Raw genomic sequence first — 18,978 nt, 5'->3', positions numbered from 1 at the left:
AACAACAATCCCAGGCTTTCTTTTATTTCTCTTTTAGTGTAAAGTCCACTAGTTCACAGTTTGTAGACCAGGTACTGGTATCATATAATTGATTTTGATAATTACATTCTGTTTAAGAGAACATTCTAGTTCCCAGCAATGGAGGCATCACATATGCAGCTTACTGTCAAATAATCAAAAAATGTTAATTGTGTGTGTGTGTGTGTGTGTGTGTGTGTGTGAAAGAGAGAGACATGAACACACACAGAACATAAATGATAAAGTAAATAATTTGGGGAAATGGGCAAATGGATACACATGGAAATACGTCATTATAACTTTTCAACATTTTTGTGTTTGTAATTATTTCACAATAAAACGTCTACCCTGAAAATGTTCAAAAGAAAATCAGTGAAGACATTCTCCTCTGGATAAATGCTGATTTTAGTGGGTTAGTAAAGCATGGGTTTTTGAGAGGGATGGAAATGGATGTTTGGTGAAATGGTTAAGATGCTGCCTGGGACTCCCACATCCTAGACCAGAGTACTTGGGTTTTAGTACTGGCTCTGCCCTGATTCCAGCTTCCTGCTAATGTGCACCCAAGGAGGAAACAGGTGATGGCTTAAATAGCTGTGTCTCTGGCATCCACGTGGGAGCCGGACTGAGGCCCCGGATCTTGAATCAGCTTAACCCAGCAATGGCTACTGTAGGTATTAGGCGAGTGAACCAGTTGTAGAGATCCTTGTCTGTCTCTCTGCTTTTCAAGTAAATATGCAATTTTAAAACGTTTTCAAGCATATGTAATTGACTAAACAATGTTCATACTTTGAAGAGTGAATTCGGTTTTAAGATACGAACAGCCAAAGACCTAGCTGTGCTCAGAATACACCCCTTTCACGCTGATAGGATCAATTTATTTCAGTGATATGTGACAATTTCTACTCTATTTTCCCTGGTGTGTACTGTGTGTGTGTGGGGGGTACATACAGAGATTTAAGTGGAAATATGACAGGTTCAATTACTTTCCATATGCCAAAGCAGCAGCCCTTATAAAGTAACACTCTAGCAATAAAATATGCAACCACTCAAGAGCTTTCCATGTCATCTTCTGTTTACACAGCAAAATGCAACGCATGATGTGAAAGTAATTTTTAATGGCTATCTCTATTATATTTTTATATTCTTAAAGCCATCTTGGAATCACAGCTTTCCTGCTGTTAAAGGACTGAGCTGGCCTAAGGAAATCTGTGACTACTTGATACTATTATTACTACTGGTCTGCCTTTTAGGATTATTACACTGAACAAAAGCCTCACATAATTGCCCTACTATATTTCTCTTTAGAAAGGTGAATGACATAAACATTTAGAAATACAGAATCAAGTATTTATAATATAAAGACTAATGTATTACGGCTTAGAGGGGATCTGGTTAAAGTCATTGCAGAAGCATGTATTCTTAAGAGAAGAAAACGGAAAAGGCTTTTTCCTCTTTGAATGTTCGTAAAACAAGAATAAGGAATTAAGCAGACTTATAGGATGTTTTGAGATAAATGACCACTTCAGCAAATACATTTATTTTTAGTGAGAGCACATTTGCACTGTAGCAAGGGTTTCAAATCATGATGGATTAAGGGAAAGTAAGAAGCTCCTATGTTATTTTTCAAGAAGCACCTGCTCAGCAGTCCAGAGAGTGTTCTTATTTTCTTATTTTCGGCAACAGCAGTGCCTTACTAGAAGGGCAGAGCACACCATCACCACCCAGTAGACAGACTCAGTATTGTTTCCCTCTTATTCACTCAGCAAAAGCAAAGAGCTGGGGCTGGCCAGAGGCCATCAGGGCAGTGAAGTGGGAAGTGCAGACCTGCAATGCAAGGTGCAAACCTGTGAATGGCATCAGAGGGAAAGGCTCTGCGACCAGCAAAGGATGAGCAAGGAAGACATTCAAGTTACCTCCTCTGACGTTCCTTAAAAGTTCTTTAAGACCCCTGACTGTCCTCCAAATGTATTTTAGGACCTCAGACACAGAAAGCAAAAATACAGATGCCATGACTCACAGATTTAAGACAGGAACACAGACCTTTTTAAAGAACCTTGCTCTCATTGTTTTAGGCAATCCATATTTATGAAACTAAGTCTATTCCCCATAATGTCCCTGGATTTCACTGGATAGGTTTCTGCACTTGACAGTTTTGATTAGCCTTTCCCCAGTATTCTCCAGCTGGGCTTCCAATTTCTCACATTTCCCCCATCACTTGCTTCACAGCAGCGCTGAGTTGTTTTATGTGGTGACACTGACAAGGGCACAGTCCTATGGGGTTGGTACAAAGTCTGTCATCCCTGCCCATCCACCCAGAATGCAGGTGGGATCCACTGCTCCACTGCCACCTGTCCCTTTTCCCCACACTCCCAAATTCTCTTTTAACGTCTTCTCTCTTTCCTGTTTCAGAGACAGCCCTGAATGTTTCCAGCTCTCAAGCTCCACAATAATGATTCTATACTTAATCTAAGTTGTGAAACCTTTGAAGTGAAGCAGACAATAAAAATTTGCTTTCCCTTCACCAGTAAGTTACACGTGGGAATATACTGAGGACGTGTGTTTGTGCTCGTCATCTGCCAAGAGACTACACCATCACAGCCTTGCATAGGAAGTGGCCTCATTCTGTCCCAATCCTCAGGACTATTTCTTGGTGCCTCTTGTAAGGCTCCTCACATTTTCCTGTGTACAAATATCTAGAAATGCATAAGAGCCCATGCTGGAGTGTAAACCCAGTGTAGAGATATGAATCACTTCAACAGCACACCACATGTTGCTTGAGGTCTATAAATACTAAATGAATAAAAATAAGTTCTATCTCCTTAACTTCCCATGTTATAATAGCATAACAACATCCTGAGTATTATAAATTCTTTAAAAATGTACTTATTTGTTTGAAAGGCTGATATACACACAGAGAGAGAGAGAGACAGACAGACAGAGACAGAAACACTTTCCATCTCCTGGTTCACTCCCCAAATGGCTGTGATGGCTGTAATGGCTGGGGCTAGGTTGGGAGAAAACTGGGATCCAGGACCTTCTTCCAGGGCTCCCATATGGGTACAGGGGCCTGAGCACCTGGGACATCTTCCGATGCTTTCCCAGATTCATTAGCAGGGAGCTGGATCAGAAGTTAGGCTGACGGGACACAAACTGGCACCCATATGTGAAGCCAGCATAACAGTGGAGGCTTAACCCACTATACCACATTGCCACGAGTATTATAATCGTTAAATCTCTTACAATTAAGGCCAGTTCATGTGAAGAGTTTATTTTCCTTTCTCATGCTGATCTATTTGTAATATGAATGAATGAAAATAATTAATGATAATTTCAATGAATAAAATGAATGGCTTATATGATAAAGAAGTCAACAAAACCCGAAATGCTTAAGGTTTTTTAATATTAATTTTCTATATTTATTGGTTGAAAGGAACAGGAAGAGACAGAAAAGGCTGGTGGCTGGTGGTGGTTCTATTTGTTTTGATGGTGCTATTGATTTCTTCAAGGTGTCTCTACTGCCAGTCTCTCTGTTATCACGGATGGCAGTGATGTCTTACTACACTTGCTTGGTGAGTGCTTTTCACAAAACTGGTGAACAAGCTCAGAAGGTAGCAAGTGAGTGACACTTTGTATGGCAATACAACAAAACTGAAAGGTGGGGACTGGAGTTCATGGACAGGAGTGCGAATGCACTACTATTCCAGGAAATAGCAGGAGACTTCCCTTCTACAACCAATGTCTCAAGTCATATGGGTGCCCTGCCTCCCCGGCATCCTCTCTCATAGATCAGCTCTTCTCAGCCACCTCCCACAGCCTTCTCCATCAACTGTAGTCTCTCATGTTAAGAGCTGCAAACCCCTGCATGTCACTTACCACGCCTTGAGTTTTCAATCACAGAATTACCTCAACAGGCGAGGCTCATGCTGTCACAGACAGGCTTCTGCTACCTGCCTCAGGTGCTGAAAGCCCAAATCAAGCGATATTGCCCATCTCTGAGCAGAGTCACTGTCCCCAGCTGGCAGCAATTCAATCCAGGTACTGAAGGGGAAAAATGGCTCTTGGAATATCTCACACATTCTATCAAAGGACCTCCCAACTCTACCAGTAACCAGGCTGTAACAGGCAACATTTCTCCTCTTCAACAAGTAGAGTCAGTAAACAATAAGCAGGCTGAAGAAATACTACATTCTCTCAAGACCAACATATATACACATACTACTCACTTCCCAGAACTCCTTCCCTCCAAAGTGGTGGTGGTGTTTTAGGGAATGCTGAAACTTTAGCATCCCTAAGTTATAGGAGGGTGTGTATGTGTTGATGAGAGAAGGAGAGAGAGAGACAGAGAGAGAGAGAGAGAGAGAGAGAGAGAGAGAATGCTAAGAAAATGCACTTTGAAAACATGCTTAAGTTTTTCTTTTGTAGAGGTACATGTAGTGGGAAAATTAATAGGCTTGGCTAATCTTATAGGGGATAAACCTTAATTTCTGCTTCACATACCTTCATTTTCTTTCATAAAAAGTAGGCAATTAAAATATAATTTAATACTCAGATAATGAAAAGTTATTCTTAAACTAGTTAAATTCTCTGCATCCCCCAGCCAGCCTCAAAAAGATGATAGATGAGAATTTTATTCTTCCAACTAGAAGCCTGCATTCAAAGAGTGACTCAAAGACAGTCATTCCTTGCCCCCCCACTCCAAAATTGATCTGTTAGATCTTGGTCTAGACAAAAAAAAATCAATTTTCATCTTGCTTTCAAAATGCATAGGCCCAAAAATTTATACCCTCTGATGTAAAGTTCAGTGTCTACTTACTCTTGATCACACATGAAACTAAATCTCTCAATAACACCATCTCCATCTGTAGTTATAAAAACAGTATCACTCTCAGCTAATGTATACCCAAATAATGTGCCAAGATCTCCTTCAACCTGATTGCTGCAAAAAGGCAGTATTGCTGATTGCTCCAATAAGGCAGTGGAGGATGGCCCAAGTGCCTGGGCCCCTGCACTCCCATGGGAAACCAGGAGGAAGCTGCTGGCTCCTGGCTCCTGGCTTTGGATCGGTGTAGCTCCGGCCGTAGCAGCCATTTGGGGGTTGAACCAACGGAGAGAAGACATTTCTCTCTGTTTCTCTCTCACTGTCTGACTCTATCTGTCAAATAAATTTAAAAAATAGCTTCCAATAAAAAATAGACAGTTATTTGGGAGTACTCTCAAGGAAATGCCCCCTTCATTCCCCATAATGTCTGCAGCAACCACATGGTCTTAGTGAGTGCTTCCTCCCTGCCTTTGGTTGCCACTGGCTCATATTTGCTGCTACTTAATGAATTTATAGCTGCTTCACATCCACTAGAGTAAAACACCGATGTTCATGCCAAGGGCACAACCCTTGCCTTCAACCTTGGGATTTTGGAACCACACTGATTTAGCATCAATCTGGGAAGAAGGCTCCTTCTCAGCCCTGGGCCACCTTTGGTCACTGGGACCTGTGCTGCTGAAATTTGTGCTTAGAGTGGCCCAGTTTCTCTGGAGTTGGTCCTTTCATCTTCCCAGCAAAAGGAGCTGAAATACAGGCCACAGGTCTGGATAGTAAGTCCAGTTCAGTCAGGTACGAATGATCTAGTGACCTCATAATGAGGTAAAAGCTAAGCAAAACAGAATCCTCCGTGCGGGAAACCAACACCACACCAAAAAGATCCCCATCTGGACCAGCACGGTCAACAAGTCTCAGTCCACTCTACCACCAAGACCCATCACCTCATCCCTCCTAGTGCCTTGTCCATTCTCACTGCAGCCCCTACTCACAGAAAGAATTAACAAAAAGTCTGTACCTGACCCTTGCAGTGGAAACTCTCTGAAGGGAGTAGGTTTTCCTCTTGCACTGGCATTCATTTATTTTCTCACAAATAGAGAGGAAGAAAAAAGGCAAAATGTATAACTTGCAGGTGTTGGCCAGGGCAGAGAAGCAACCTGTAAGTTGGTTCTTAAAGCTTCACTCAGTGTTCTAAGTAACTAGCACAGGAACTGGCTAAAATTCCACAGTCCCACAGAGGCTGCAGCTCTGGTGGGCAGAAGTCAAAGGCAAGGGCAGGCAACAGGGCTAACAATGTGTAGCAAAATTATCAGGTGCACATTGCATTTTTCTAAATGTAAAATTTAACTTCATGCATTTTACTATTTATTAAAGATTTATTTATTTTAAAGGCAGAGTTAAAGAGAAAGAGAAAGAGAGAGACTTCTATCTGCTGGTTCACACTCCCCAAACAGCCACAGCATCCAGGACTAGGCCAGGCTGAATCTAGGAGCCTGGAACTCCATCTAGGCCTCCCTTGGGTGTCCTGAGTACTAGGGTCATCTTCTGTTGCTTTCCCAGGCATGTTAGCAGAGAGCTGGATAGGAAGTGTAGCAGCCATGTCTCAAACAAGCACTCACATGGGATGTCAGGGACTCAGACAATAGCCCAATCCACTGAGCCACACCACCAGCCCCTATGCATTATTTTTATAATCACACAAAAAATACGGAGTTTCATAGATCTTATTTTATGGAGTCCTTCCAATTGTAAAAGTAACAGGATTTTGAGTGCAAACGCCAATTAACAGCATGCAATATAATGTACGGTTGTTTTTCCAGGGTATGGCAATCATATGGAACCTGAGAAATTAAATGCAACCTTGCTTGTGCATTTGGATTTTTTAAAGAGAGGATTTATCACTCTCATCCAATTCTCAAAGGGGTTAGCAATGCAAAAGAAGAAAGGAAACACTGCCTACCATAGGTTCCTACAAGTGGAGCTGTGGTGGCAGGGAGTATGAGAGTTTTTGAAATTTTGATATGTCTATTAAACTGCCTATCACAAACATTTGGCCTAGTTTTATTCCAAACAGCTACACATAAGACTCTTTCCAAAGATATCTTTCAATAATGGCAATCATCATTTCTACAATCTTGGCCAATTTGCCAAATGAGAAATGTTAGCCTGTTATTTTCCAATTGCCTGCAACATTCTGGTTTTTTTTTTTTTTTTCATGTTTCTTAGAAATCTGTATTGCTTCCTTCGTAAATTACCTGTGTAATTTCTCTGATCCTTTGTGTTTCTACAGGGTTACTTTCCTGTAGGGTTGTTCATCTTCTTTGTAATATTTACACTTCTTTTTTAAATTAATGTTTATTTTTAATCATGCATTTTCATTTTATTTGAATGACAGAGATCAACAGGCAGAGAGAGAGAGAGAGAGAGAGAGAAATCTTCTGTCTGATGGGTCAGTCCTTAAGTGCCTACAGCATCCACAGAAGTCAGGAACTTGGATCTCAAATGGGGTCTCCCACACAGGTCACAGGGACCCAAGCAGGTGAGCCATCATCTGTTGCCTCCCAGGTTGTGCATTAACAGGAAGCTGGAATAGGAAGTAGATGCGGGATTCAAACCCAGGAACCCAGATATGGGATGTGGGTGTGTCTTAAATGCTATGCCAGATGCCCTCTGCTATACTTCACTTTTTCCCTCATTTTCCTTTACATCTCACATCACTGGCCAGAATGTTCACAACAATGTTAAATACTAACAGTGATAAAGGCAATACTTGTCTGTGATCTGAATTTATTTGAAATGTAAGGCAAATCAAGAATATCAGAAACAGCCTGTGAGCAAATACAAGCATCTAAAAGCATTTCATCAACTTCCCTGTTACCTAGTAACTGAATATCAGCAACTCAGATAACTGATAACCAAGAGCTTGCTATTGCATACGATGATTCAACAGACATGTTCTGGTTTCTTCCCTAATTCGAACAGCTAGAAATCTTGAGGTTAATTTCCTGCACTCAGAAGATCATAAAAAGCTTTCTCACTGCACTCCTGTTATTTTTAAATTCAACCAGAGGAGAAACCACAGAAGGTCACTATACAGAGCATACATGACTGCAGTCTGCGGTCTGCTGCATCCCAGGGTCATGATATCGAACAACATCTCCCCAGCAGCACTCCATGTTCCAATAAACAACTCAGCTCATCACTATCTTGGAGGTTTATACAACAAACTATACATACACAAACACGTATGAGAATGCTTCCGAAGTTCATAGAAAATGGGATTAAAATTAAGTTTATTTTTGTGCAAATAAATTTTGAAATCTATGCATGTTTTTTCCATAACACATTATTTCCATGAATTTTTAAGGCTTATGCAAATACTTATACACATCCATTCATATAAAAATACATACTACTATGTATAATTGAGCTTACACTGTCAAAATTCTGTAGGCACTGATCACAGAAAGGGAAAAACATGAAAAAAATGCCCAAATAAGAAGTCATTTGTCTCCGGAACTCCAAAATGACAGCTCCTGAATCTATCTTTTTGTGAATCTCAACAGATGCGCGATCCCTGAAGCAAGACAGGGACCGTGAAATCATGGTCAGCCACGCAAAGCCACTGCAGTCCTTTCTGTGAAATTCCTCATTAGAACACACAGTCATTAGTCCCACATCTCTCTGTCATATCACAATGCAAAATGAGGGCCATGACTATGGAAACCTTGGTGATTTCTCTGACTGTCAAAATGGATGGCCTCTCCAGCCAAGGGCTATATGGCATCAGACCTAAACTGGAAATCCAGGGGCCAGGACTGCTGCAGCCTCAAACCCATTATGCTGATGTGAAACACGCTGCACACATCTAGGGAGGTTTCAGGCTTTATACATTGAGTCAGGGCTCCCTTTATGGAGCTGTCAATTAATGGGCAGTTTGGGAAAGTCACCTAAAGCTGTGGACATGATCCATGAGGTTGTGCACATGCCAGCATGTGCAAATAGCAAACCTACACAGGGCTCCAGCAGAGGGATGCCTGTCCCACCTCAGATAGTGGTGAAGCCTGGATACAGCCCACTGCATGCTTTGCAGTGGATAAGCCACAATACCATTCACTATCTTGACAGAGGACCAATGGCCATAATTTAAGACAAAAAAAATTTCATGCCAAAAGACCAATCTTTGCCCTTCAAATGATATCTCTTGTGGATTTGCTAACATTTTCTATGAAGAAAACAACCATTTGTTACCTACAATAGAACAGAAACCTGTCAGGCCAGCAACACATACAATATAAGAGAAAAGCTTATACAGAAATGAAACACAAAAGATATTTGACTCCAGTATTCCTGTGTTCCCAACTCTCTTGAAGAGTTCTCTATGAGGAATCTCAATTATCACCACAACTCCTAGGTACTGAAGGAACCCAAATCCCATTTAGTCACCATTCAAGGTGCAAATCCATTCCATTTGCTTTTCCCATGGCATGGAGGAAATAAACACAAGTTTTCCAGAGTTTTATGAGAAGAAAAGGAACAAAAAATAAACAAAAAGAAAATGTTAATCCATGAAAACTGATAAATATGAGAAAAAAAGCTCTTGGACCTTAAGACATCTGATTTGTTTTCATTATTTGAGTCATTGACTTTACAGTAAGGGGTTGGGTTACCACATTGGAACAAGGTCTTGGGCAAACTAGTCAGTCTTGTTTTCTTCATCTGAAAACACGAAAGTGCAAGAAGAGACAGCTGGGGCTAATAGTTCATCATGTGATAAAAATACAGTGGTCTTTTCTTACCTGCTGTTTCATTCTCTATCATTCAGGTATCATGTTAAACAATGATCCAAAAATAGAGTGGAAAATTCCAGAAATAAATAACTCCCAAGTTTTATATTGCATGCCCTTGTATGTAGCATGATGAAATCTCACATCACCACATTCCACCCCCACTTGGGCATGAATTGTCCTTCTGACCAGCTTATGCTTTGTACCCATTATTCATTGAGAAGCTGTCAATTTGGTTGACTGATAGCCTTGATATCACAGTGCTGTGTATAAGGTTCAGTATTATCTGTGGTTTCAGGTAGCCACCAGGAGTCTTAGAATCTATTCCAGCAGATGGGATGGGGACTACTATTCTAACAATACTTTTGGTATAGGATTATTGCAGGAAGGAAACTAGAGGAGGTGATATGCATTGAATGTTCAGTACAGTAGCCGCCTTATTGTAAAATCTCAATAAATGCTTTTGAATTGTTACACACTGAAGTGGCCCAGCTTTCCACCAGTCTCCAATTCTCTTTGTCCCTGCTTCAAAGGCCACTGGTAGGTAACATGTTGCTCTTCTAACACTGGCATAAATCCTTTACATCCTGTCTAAAGCCAGACTCAATACCTCCCTTCAGAAAAGTCATGGCTTCCTGGTATTCAACTAGAATTTAGTTCAACTGCAGGACAGGGGAATGCATGGGCTCAGAGTCCATAGAAGCACAGAATCTCCCTGGCTTAGATTCTTTCTCCCTCCCATTGCTAATACAAACAATGAGTAGTTGCAACCTCCCATGACCCTACCTCCAAATTTTTCTCAAGTAGTTTTATAAAATTGTAACACCGAAATATTCAGTAATAAGAGTACACTATGTTTATATAGGGGACCCAAAGCTTACATCTTTTTGATGCTACTGGAAAGTTGACAGAGAAATGTGCACCCAGGTTGGGCATTTGGCTCACGTGTGCATTCCATATTGGATTGCCAGGTTTGAGCTCTAACTACTCTGCTTCTGATCCAGCTTCCTACTAATGCATATCCAAACAGGCAGCAGATGATGGCTCAAGTGCTCGGGTGCCTACTACCCATGTGGGAGACCCACACAGTTTCAGGTTTCAGCCCTCCAACAGACATGATTGGCTCAGGTATTTGGGGAGTGAATCTGTGGAAGGTCTCTCTCTCTCTCTCTCTCTCTCTCTCTCAAATAAACCTTTAAAATTGTTTAAAGTGAAATTAGTCAGCATGGTTAAGGCATGATAATGGTGGCTGTGGGTGGACAACAGGGCCATCAGAGGAATGGAGATCAAAGAACTAAGAGACAAGGGTACTGAAGGAAGTAATTTTAAGCGAAAAGATAGAAATGAGGGGTGGGCAGTAGACAGCATCATAAAACTATGAGCTCTATGCATGTTTAGTTTTCTGAAGCTAGGAGGGTAGCAAGTGACATAACTTGATGACATGAGCTCCAAAGTATATAAATAAATGAATATAAATAAATTTAGAATTTTTCAAAAGGAGGCTGCCTACCAAAGAAATTTCAGACTTCCTTAAAATCTTGGATAGCAGAGAAAATTCTCCAATTAAATATTCCATTTTAAAGGTAGTTCCATTCCAACATGTTTAGCAATAAGATTCCACAGCAAGTTTTTACTCTGCTAAGGGGCTGATTGATCATTTCTTCTGCCTCCAAGGACCTTCTTACCTAATTGCTATTTTAGATGGGTCTTGGCTAAGTGAGTGCCTTTTTCAACAAATGGCGATCGATAAGGCCCTTGCTGTCTTCAAGACAGATTTATGTGATGGTCCATTTTCTCCCTCAGATGCCTTCATGCATGAGATAAATTTGCTTGGCACTCCATTGTCTAATTTGACCTGGGGGAAATGTTCATTTCAAGCAGGAATTTTTAAAAAATGGGCTGAAATTTACCTGGAGGCTACCTGGCATCTGGCTGACAGGAGGGAAAAGGGCATTTGATGATAATTCCAGGGCTAGTTCCATGTGAACGTTGATAGCAGATTAAAAATAATGAAAGCAGGAAGAATTTTACATTGTGCCATTTCAAAGTTTTCTTACAAAGAAATTCTTACAAAGTGGAATTTTATTTAATAAGACTCCAAGACTAAAACATAGCTTTGTCCCAAATGACTTTGATTCTCTTACATATGTCACATATAATTCTTGTGAAAACTGTATCTGAGTAAGTAAATGATGTTGAATGACATTTTAGTCAACTACGATTTACAGCAACAAAATCCTGTGCCACAAAATAATGAATAGAACGCCCTTACACATAATAAACCACTTATAGGTGGATGATGGACTTCTATCAATTAAAACATCTGTGAGGCACAGCAATATATTCAAATATATAATACACCTGTGCCACATTCCGGTTCAAATTATATTAAATTCTCTCTTTCTTGACGGGTAATTTCTCATATAATTGGATTTCCTGTCTGAGTTTCTACTTCTATTAGGGAAAACAATTTAATTTGAGTACCAAGAAAATGAGGTTTTTCAAAAACTGTAAATTCTAAAGCCATAAATGCTACACTAATTAGAGAATGAAAAACAAGCATTTGTTTATTCAGAGTCAGTTACAGAGAATTTCTATGCCAGGCACTGTAGTGGGCATGTGGACACAAAGGTGAATAACACAGACAAATACTAATATCTCTGTCTTCACAAAAGAAGAGAAAAACATTATTGTCTCATTGGCCATGTGCAGTTGGAACCAGTGGCACCTGCCAGCCCCAGGTCTGCACTAGGTTTCAAGGCAGGTCCCCCAGGGAGAGGCTCAATGAAAGACTCCTTGCACCCTCTTGTTCTACATGGGGTTCCCATTTACTTGACTTTGTACTGAAAGAAAGTAACTTATTATTTTCCAACTGGACTATTGCTTTTGGACATGCTAACAAAAAGTAATTTTATTATTCAAATTTATCTCAAATCCTTGCCATGAAATGACTTAATAATAAAACACCAAGTAACCTTCTGCCCTCAAGAATTATAATCTTTCTAAAGGTAAACCAGCAGTGACGGCCAAACCATCACTCAAGGCAAAGACATGACCATCATTTCAAGACATCCTGGGGCAAGGCTGTAGGATTAAGATTCAACATAATTCCTCTGAATCACGGAACAATTTTGAGAAATAATTTTTCCCACATTTCTCCACTTAATTCATGTTTTAGTAATATGAGTAGATAGTAAGTAAGGACTGGATAATTACAGATGTATATATTCATAATAGTACTAGATATGATATGGTTGGCTATAACAAAAAAGACAAAGAGTTTGCAATCAAGTTGGAATCAACACACATGCAATGATCACCAGTAGTGCAAGATAGCTGTAATTAAGGGATGGGTTCAACACTACAACAGGAAGTTCGAGAAGACATAGCCTAGAGAGATCAAGGTGAACCAGTCTTGAGAAGGAATGTGTACATTTAAAAGGACAGATTTTTGTATATGGTTTGGGTGAGCAGTCATGTGCCAATGTGCAGTAGAGAAGTTCCTCTGACTGCAGTAGGATTTGTGTTTGGGAGAAAGTGGAAGGAGAGGTAAGAGATTATGAAAGTGCTAGAAGACTGGCAAGTGACCAGACTAGTTAGAATCCATGATGGAAAAGTCAAGGAAGATAGTGTTCAGAGTTTACTCTGCTGGCAGTTGTCAAAGTCAACCAGCCAGTCATACAGAACAGTGCTATGTTGTGCCTCCGTGGAAAACCACACGTTGTCTAGGCCCTACACAGTCCCTCAGGGTACCTGCTTGTGGTACTGGGGAGTATTTCACAATCCCTGCAGCTCCATAAGGTACAGGTAAGCAAGAGCAACACAAAATAATTTTTGAATATAGATGTGCAAATTCGGTTCTGCTCAGAGCAGTATTAGTGACAGCCCATCCCATGCCTTCCCCAAAGGGAGAATAATTTCTCTTAATTTGTACATTCTCTTTAATATTCTTGGTCATGAGTCTGTTCTTTGGATTTTCTTTTGAGAACTGGCTATAACATTTGCCTGGCCCTGTTGTTGACTGATATAACTAGAATATATTTCTAATACATGTTCAATTTGTATCTGTAGGAAAGGATTTTGCCTTTTTACGAAAACTGTCTTTCAGCACCTACTGCAGGGTAGTCATAGTGCATGGGACAGACATGCGTTTCTCAACAGGTGTCAGTATCAGGGCAAATGGATAGAAAAAGCAGATTTTTCAAAGACATTGAATGGGTACTATAAGCAGTTCCCAACTCATCCGCTGTAGTCTCTTACGCTTACCATTCCTGACTGGTGCTTTTGCCCTCAAAGTGTACAAACCTCAAAAAACAGTGAAACCATGAACAGGTGCCTGATGCAAGAGAGAGGCAAAGTAGTCAAAGAACTCAGACTCTTCAACACACAGTTGTTACTACCTTTCCTGTTACTCAAGGACACATGACCTCCTATCATTCATTTCAAACACCAGTGTCTCTACCTATGATTCCTAACTCTACTCCAATTTTCCCAACAATGACTGTGAAGAGAAAAACACATGTACTTTAACATGTTTAAAAGTTTTCCCTTTTGTATTGATAAGCTTATTTAAAAAATAGAGAAGAAAATGACAAAATGTGGATCTTCTTCAGGGATATGACTGTTGAACTACTTGATACATAGACAATTGGAAATTGATTCTATGGCTTTTCCTAATTATAGAAACAAAATAAAATAAAACCAGATATTGGTATTTTTACCTGTACCTGTATTTTTAGTTTGTTACACAAAATATGGCATAAGCTTACAAGTGCATCTACCCATTTTGATCTAAAAATGACAACGTCTGAGAATATAGCCAGAGAGGCTGAACTTTTACTCTTAGTCACCCCACCTGATTTCAAAACAATAACCCATTCACGGCACTTAAAACATTTGCAAAACAGTTCCACATAAGTCATTATATTCAATCTTAATCATGCATGTCCAGGTTTCTATTTCTCATATGGGCAAACTGAGGTTGGACTGCCTGCCTAATTGAACACCACTGGTTGTTTAAAGCTGGAATTCAAATCCAGCAAGAAAGCCTAATTTCCAGTTAACCCTTCATTAACAAGAAAAATCAAGTCATGTGTGTACTATACCGTATCTGGTTATTGGGAATGGAAGAGTACATCTCTCCCTGGATACTATCCCTTATTTCCAAATGAAATCTCAGTGACTGATCCCAGGAATCTTTTCCAAAGCTCTTGATTTCAGATTAGCCAAAGAATGAAATTGTTACCTAAGTGTGAAAGCCAGAGAGCAAAGATCCAACCTGTGCTAGATTCAGTCACTCATGCCCCAACTAATAGCCAAACGCTTTTCCATTTATGTCCATGGAATTGTCATATAACAAGCCATTAGCTTTCAGGGTGATTTGCTAGGCAGTAATAATGTGCCCATGATACTGATGCTCTCTGACTTCCACTGGACACACTGCCCACCTGTCTTTGATCTCTGAAAATATCCCTCTTGAAAGAACAATTTGGATGATTTAATGGTCTGTTTTTAGGACACTAAACTCTGAGATGCTGAATGTAGGACATCAAAACAGCCTCAGCATAATGCAGTATAAAACATGTCTTTCAAAAAACAAAAGTCTTTCTGACTATAACCTAGAATCAAATCTTTTTTTCTCTCCAATACAACCAGCAAGCAATCTGATCATCAAAAATTGTTCATATGGTTCTTGCTAGACTCAATTTCCATGTTAATAAATTGCACTGCTGGTGTGATTAGAATAATTTTACCTGATGTCCCTCGTGGTTCATCATCTAACATACTATAATATTAAAGACCCATATTTCCTTCTTTTTCATTCCCTGAAGTAACGAGAATAAAAACCACCTGGCCCTGATATAGGCAGAATGAGACACAAAGTTATCTACACCAACAAAGGATCGCCAGCTTTTTTGGACACAGTATTTTTTTCTAAGATTGTTTTTCTAAATTGAAAGTAATAAACACAGCTTTATCATTAACAGACAGAAATCACTAATTTTGTCGACCTCAGAAAGTACTGAATGCCACTGAGGAAAAAACAAACATACAAAAAATCTACAACAACCAAGGACATAAAAGTTAATAAAAAAAAAACACTCATTTTTCATCTTTGGTTCTGCTTAGTGCTCCTTCCTCCTAGAAACAAGTCATGGCTGGCTTTTTGTTTCATCAAAGTAAAGGTACTCAATACACAGAGAATTGAAAGAGTTCGAAAACACTTGGCACTATGGTAACTATGCAAAAATCAGAATTAAGCAAGCAAAAATGCTTCTACATATTATCACTAAAGAATGAAAGTCTCATGAAAATTCTGTTAGTTGCCAGAACTGCTCAGCTTTAAAAGCTATCTATCTGTGGATTTTTGTTTGAATTTTCCTGAGAGATACTGAGAAGCCATCTGAAATTATACACTTAAGAACAAAGCCCTCATAATATGATTACAAAGAGAATGGACACAGTCTTACCCTATATTTATTAAAAGCTCAACAGCAGCAGAACATTTAAAATTAATATTCAATATGCATTGGAAATGGGACAATGATTTTTTGCTGCCTGTTTACAAAAGAACCAAAAAGCAGTTTGAAAAGCAGAGTCTCTCTTCTTTTGAGGCAGGACACAGCAGGGCCAACTGCGCTGGGTGAACAGATGTGTGTGGGAGACTGCTCAGAATCCATACAATTTCCACCACTTGCACCGAGCTGCTTCCCTCCAGAGATACCCGAGTATCACAGGACTCTCCCAATCCAACCCTTCACTGCATCGTCCCAGGATACAATGAGTGCTGTTGCAAATCTCCATAGAAAATCCGTAGAAACACACTTGGTCTCTTTACTGACTACTTTTAGTTTGCTCTTTTTCCTGGGTGGGAAATGTCCCACTCTGAAAAGGAGAGATGAGTTCATGTCAGGGACACTTCTGTGGTCTTCTTTCATCTGTCTGTCTTGGCATCTTGTAGCAGCTGTTGGTTTTCCAGCCGAGACCACCCCGTCAGATCACTACTGATTATGACTGAGGTATGTACTGCTATGGAGAAAGAGGACTCCCTTCTGGCTAAAGGGTCTAAAGGAACAAACCGGCTGTACTGTATGAAGATGCCCGTACAACACCACTCCTGCTGACATACATTCTGGAACTCTCCCAGTGGTTCTCGGAGTATATATTTTAGAAGCACAGCTCTTTGCCAGCCACTCATTTTTATTTGACCTTAGTGTCACTGCACTTTCAAAGAAACTTGATAAGAACACTAAATCAATAGATATGCCTTTAATCACATTCATGTAGTTAATTAAATTGAGAGTAATATGTTTTCAAAAAGTGAGATCCATGAGGGATGTGAACTGAATCTTTTTTATCTACCCCTGTTTATATGATGCCCTTAAAACAGGCAAGTCCTTCAAAAGGGTCATAGGAAATGGAATTAAAGGATGCTTATTTTGGTGCAAAATTTTTTAAAGTCCATTCATGAAGGAAGAGGTCTTCAAAAATTCATGGAAACGGGTATTACTGAAAAACTCACATGCATTTCAAAAAAACTTTGCAATGGCAAAACCTGTGCAAAGGCACTTTTATTGCATCTTGTAATGTCCCTGAAAGTAAACTTTCCTTCATTCAGTAAATATCTGTGGGGCACAATCCACATGCCAGGCACTACCCTTGGTGGAACAGTTTCTGGTATTACAGAGTTTACTGGAGTGGACAATTCAGAGATACCAGCAGTCTATGTGTTACAGGTCATTTGCTAGGGAAACCAGGAGTGCCATGGAGCTCAGACAAGGGTAGTAAACCCCAACTTGGGATCAGAGATGTATCCTAAAGGGAGGGGAAGGAAAGTTGAAGCCTGCAAAATGGGAAGGGATGAGAGGAAGTGTTGAGGCTGGCACAGAACATGTGTATACGTCGCATGAAGAAGATCGTCCTTCATTCTGAACCCAATGGTGCAGCCATTCAAGAGTTTTTAAGCAGGCAAACAGCAAATCTTCTCATCTGAGAAAGACTCTCATTTTGTGGCTTCAAGGGGCTTGAGGCAGGAGACTACTGGAGTAAACTGAGAAGAGGATGGTTTTCCAAAGTGGTGAGAAATCAAGCTGAACCATGACTGACAGAGACACACAATGATGTGTGGGGGAGAGATGACGCCTGGCAAGATGGCCTCCAGGACACTGACTGAGTGGCAGAAGTGCAGAAAGAACAACGTAGGAAGGGAGATGATGAGTTCCACTCTGTAAGAACAGAGCTTTGCCTCTGCCACACTGTTTAGAGGACAGGAGAAAGGCCTGGCTGCATTACAAATTGCAATGCATTTCAAGAAACTTTGCTGGATGGCAGTGAGCACTGGATTCTCAACTTCCTTGAAGCATGGAGCAATTGTCTCAGGATTCACTCCTCATCAAGGAGTCAGCCTGAACTTCCTACCAGGAGTTCTGTTGGCCATGTAGTGACAGGAGGAGGCAGTGGCTCCAGTCACTCTGGTCCCCACTTCTGCCCAAGAGCTGTGGCAGAGTCTTGCTTTCACCAGATTCTTCAGGAATAGCACAGCCCTTGTGTTACAGCTTTTGTGATGCAAGCTCTCTTCTCTGCTTCTGCTTTCCACCTCCTTTCCTGGGCATTGCTGTCTTCTGTGCTACAATTTCTCCTCTCTGCTGGGTTCTTTGTCTCATGACCAGCAAGGAACCAGGCACATGGACAAGGAAGAAGTGAGCAGAATGAAAGACGTTTACCAGAAGAAGCAGAGAAAGCTCTCGTGAATGCTGGGGGGGGGGGGGGGGGCTCCCTGCAGACTGCAGCCTGCCAGAAGAGCTGCTTGCCCTGAAGTCGGCCTGGTTTGGACTCTCATGTGTTTCTAAAGCAGAAAGTTCTCCCTGATTGGTTGAGGTATATGCTAATAAGGCATGTGAACCAATCAGGGGACTGGCACTGGAGTATCTGCTTTGCACAGCAGTTTGCAGGGTGCTCCATCAGGTGAGTTGGGCAGAAGCAAGACTTCTGAAGATTAATGGTATATGCTCCTCCTGTCTCCTTCTCCCTCAGCCTTCCAGAAAGCTGAGACATGCATGTTCTTCCTAAGTTTTTTCCTTTCTTTTCCAGGGGCTCCTGGAGTCCCTATCAATAGCTGGAATTATTTAAATAATTATTATTCTTTTATTCTTTCTTTCTAAAAGATAAATTTGAGAAAGTCACAGGACATAATCATATTGGAATCTTTTGAACTGAAGTCTTGGAAGAAAAGCATAATTAAAGAGAAAAAAAACCTAATTTCTTTTTTTTTTTTAATTTTTTTTGACAGGCAGAGTGGACAGTGAGAGAGAGAGAGAGACAGAGAGAAAGGTCTTCCTTTGCCGTTGGTTCACCCTCCAA

General features: G+C 40.5%; 1 protein-coding gene across 5 annotated transcripts in view; it reads right to left on the bottom strand.

Moving 5' to 3' along the window:
* Window positions 1-18,978, bottom strand: part of PID1 (phosphotyrosine interaction domain containing 1) — a 349,321-nt gene that overhangs the window by 26,126 nt on the left and 304,217 nt on the right. The window lies entirely within an intron of this gene.

The sequence above is a fragment of the Oryctolagus cuniculus genome, chromosome 3, assembly GCF_964237555.1.
Source record: "Oryctolagus cuniculus chromosome 3, mOryCun1.1, whole genome shotgun sequence".
NCBI classification, from domain to species: Eukaryota; Metazoa; Chordata; class Mammalia; order Lagomorpha; family Leporidae; genus Oryctolagus; species Oryctolagus cuniculus.
This window is presented reverse-complemented; position numbering and strand designations above follow the sequence as displayed.